The sequence below is a fragment of the Poecilia reticulata genome, linkage group LG21 (assembly GCF_000633615.1).
Source record: "Poecilia reticulata strain Guanapo linkage group LG21, Guppy_female_1.0+MT, whole genome shotgun sequence".
Classification (NCBI taxonomy): Eukaryota; Metazoa; Chordata; class Actinopteri; order Cyprinodontiformes; family Poeciliidae; genus Poecilia; species Poecilia reticulata.
In genome coordinates, this window is record NC_024351.1 from 18,765,832 (window position 1) to 18,769,879 (window position 4,048).

Genomic DNA, 4,048 nt, shown 5'->3' on the forward strand with positions numbered 1-4,048 from the left:
AGAGGTCCTCCGGCTATTCAGAACCGTTCAACACTTTGGCTGCGAATGTGAAACCACACAGACATCCTCTGCGTAAATGTGTCGGTATGTTCTCGAAAAGAAAACATGAAAAAGGGAAACACATTGATATTTTGTTTTGTCAGCTAGGATTAGCAAAATTATATCTGTTAAATAATGGCAATGATCATCATTTTTGTTATATCTACAGAGCTGCAGTATGTATACGCACACACAGACACACACATATATATATATATATATATTTTTTTTTTTTTTACATATTTGCTGAAACTCACTATGTAATGATAATATGAGACAGATGATCTGTGAAAAAAATGACCTTCTCTGCCTTCTCCCAATTCTAACTAGAATCAACTAATCAGAGCCAGGAGGAAGGTCTTACCGCTGACAATCATGCTTGTGTGTGGGCCGCTTTCCACGCTACATAACAGCCTTTTCCTGATATCGGAGTCTATCAGGAATGCTCAGGCTAGTTAGCTCAGGCTAGTTAGCTTAGCCTCCAATGACGACGTGTAAACAGTTTTTCTGGAGCGATGCATTGTTTCGCCACCTTCAGCACATTCAGCAGCACCTACACAAGTATGATTGACAGCACTAAGACCTTCCTCCTGGCTCTGATTGGTTGTTTGGACTAAGAGTGGTGCAATAGTAGCAAACTGTCACAACATCATGATAATTTTAGCAAATATAAATTTTTAAAAAATTACTTTTTAAAATTTTTTTATTAGGATTACCAAAATGCAAAAGCTGCATACTGCGGCTTTAAGAGGAGTGAATTCCCCAGAGGTAGATGCCAGATAGCTCCTTCATCTTGTCTGCTGCCGATCATAACTGCCCTCATATCCACTTACCTTTCATCCTCAGGCGAACATCCACTCCCAACCACACTTTTCAATAAACTACCTACACTTTTACGCTGTTTGAAGTTACTCACACCAGGGTCAAGTTAAGCCACAACATGAAACGCTTTAGATGTTTGTATTGCTTTCCTCAAATTGAAGCAACATCTCAAGACATTACCCAGAAGTTAAAGATGTATGTCCTTGGCGTAAGGACAAACTTCTTATTCTTCAATTTGGTACATAAAAAATGCATTTTGGTAATCCTCACCGCCCAAATATGGAAGATTTTTAGTTCAATTTAAGCCAAACAATGAGATCAACAATAGGTTGTGTCTCTCCATACAATTTATACAGAGATCTGGTTTCAACTGTCCACATGGCTGAGGACGGACGTGTTCATGTTGCGGCTGAGGCTAACGAAGCACGCCACAAACACAACGGGCCTTATCTCCACACAACGTGGCACCAGTTTCCGTAGAGTCCCGCTCCCAGATTTACTCGCCCAATATTCAGACCCACGCAGCCATGAAAGCTGCAAAAACACAAAAAACCCCGCAAGATCAAACAAAAAGAAAAAAAAAAAAAGCCCCATTTCTAATTCAAATTCTGAACAAACGATACAAGCTGTGGAGCTACCGATGGAGCAGAACTCTGCGCTGAATAAATGTTTTATTTAGCCATTTGTTCACACGCCTCTGACAAATTTAATGCTTTCAAATCTTTTATTGACAGTTTCCAAAATCTGGTCATGATACGTCCGTCGCTGAATGCAGCGAAAGCTTTTTACCTTTCAATAAAAAAAAAAAGTTTTTAAAAAACTGTATAAATTAGATTAATTTAAATGATGATAAAAATCACAAATCACAGCAAAATCAGTTTTGGAAGAGTAAAAAAAACAAAAAAAAACTACTAGGTTTAAATAAGTTCCAACATCTAAACACATCATGCATGGTAAATATATTTAATTTTGTACTTTTATAAACTTCAGATTCGGTGATCTACATTTGTCTTTTTTGACACCTACATTACTTTCTTAGATATATAACCCTGTTTGAGACATGAAGGGTGAAATATTCCGACTGGGAATGTTGGGTCATGTAATGAGTTGTGGGCCACACACACACACACACACACACACGCACCCCCACACACACGCACATGCACACACAAACGCCCATGCATGCACACACACTAGCCCCAGAGGAGGAGGAATCCATTTCAAGCTGCACCTCATGGATGGATGACCTGGGAAGATACGATCCCACCGGCCGAGCGGGAGATGCATTCTTCCAAATCCAATCTGCTTGTCAGGCGTTGTCTAAAATGCTGGGCAAGTTGGGAAGAGAAAATATGACAGAAATTTAGAAGAGGAAAGGAGGACTGCTCTGAAAAAAAAAGTTCAGATGGTGTTTTTTTGTGCTTTTCTTTGTACACTTGGACAAGGTTAACACATAATATAGAACATGTGAGAAACATTTTCTTTAAAATAGAGATATAGAGCAGCATGAGATGTAGTATGAGTTTGAGGTGCACTTTTCTGGTGATAAAAACAATATAAAAGTGTAATAATTGTTCAAAGGTTGAGCTGTAGATTGGTTTCAAGCAGTGCTGCCTTGCTAACAGAAGGGCGTTGGTTCAAATCCTTACCTGGTCATTTTCTGCATGGAGTACTTGCTGTTCTCCCTGTTCCTGTGTGGGTTCCTTCAGGGTGCTCCAGCTTCCTCCTACAGTTCAAAAATGTTCATATTAGATGAATTGGTCTTTCTAATTTGCCGTTGGGAAATGACTGTGTTGTGCTGTGGATGGTCACTCCTGCATTTACAGAACCGGGTTACAAAAAATACTTTTTGGAAGTTGTCTATGTTGTTTCTCAGCTGAATTTGGACTATTTTGCACTGCTGAATCCAAAAATGGCATCCACTTTTCGTCAACCAGGTCAGGTTTTTATTCTAATTTCATTTAGAGAAACCCGATCTTCTGACTAAATCGATGACATTTTTGTGACATTATCAGTTCATTTCTGTTAATACTTCTCATCCAAAATAGGTTTAAGGAGAAAAAGGTAAGTACATATAAATTGAACATTATGTCATCATCTCTCCTCCTGCTCATCATTCATTGATCCCAGATTCTCAGGAAACTGATCCTTTGATGAGAACAAGTCATGCATTTTGATGCTGATGTTGCTCCATAGTTAAGAAAGTTGACCTGGCTGAGCAAAACCAATGGGATTTTTGGATTCAGCTCATCAAAATGACCATAAAACAGTTGAAAATCCTCAGACAATTTTTTGGCTGTTGACCAGTGTAGTCGGTGCTGAAACGGTAATCATATAGATCCAGGCATTAATGAGCTGCGTCAGCGTGAAACATATACCAAATTGGCAAAAGTCTCTAAGCAGTTTGCTTTTTCTAAGTCATTATTTTGCATCTGTGTTTCATCAAAAAAACAATTGGACAAAACAACGTGGAAAACTCTCAGCAGTAGCCAGGATTGATGACTCTGTTCACGTCCACCCCGGTTTCTCCACTGCATCAGTTGTGGCTAATTAACAATTCAGAGAGTAATTGGACAGACCTTATTAGACCCTGGGCTGTCGGTGGGCAGGGCTCACACTGACAGTGATGGTGGAAGAAGAGAAGCAGCGCTTTGTTCCACCTGCACAGAATGACAAAGTATTTCTCCAAACGTATCCGATGAGCATGTCGCCTCCTCTTCTGTCGGTTTTACTTTATAACATCATCAGCCGAGTAGTTTGAGCAGTCGTGTGTTGGTCAGAGAAAGACTGTAGGGTAATTATTTAAATAGTTACTAGTTATATAGTTATATGACAATTAGTGAAGCATGTTTTTAGCTGCTGAATGTATTGCTGTTGCTGTATTCAGAAAACCTTTTATTTGAACTTTCAAGGTCTGGAGAGCACAATGCCTTCACTCAGGCTGAATTTAGATAATGACTACAGGAACCTCTGTGCCACCGCATTACCTTGGGTTTTGTGTGGACTAACTCAAAGGTCGACTTCTGCGACCTCACCAGCAGACCGTGTTTATGCCTCGGGTCGTTGTGCCGAAGACGGATTGCAATCTCAGTCTCGGATTAAAAACGTCCCAAGTTTTGCTCGGATTCGTCCTATTTTTACAACCGATTGTTCCCCTTCAGAATAAAGACAAAGCTAACGGCTAAAA

At 39.7% G+C, this 4,048-nt stretch overlaps 1 long non-coding RNA gene across 1 annotated transcript; it reads right to left on the reverse strand.

Moving 5' to 3' along the window:
- Positions 1–1,699: 1,699 nt before the first annotated feature.
- LOC103457818 (uncharacterized) lies at positions 1,700–3,567 on the reverse strand. Its single transcript, XR_532479.1, has 3 exons — positions 3,441–3,567; positions 2,511–2,587; positions 1,700–2,189 (listed from the first exon to the last, which is right to left on the reverse strand). It is a non-coding gene; the product is annotated as an uncharacterized LOC103457818 (long non-coding RNA).
- Between the last annotated feature and the right edge of the window lie 481 nt (positions 3,568–4,048).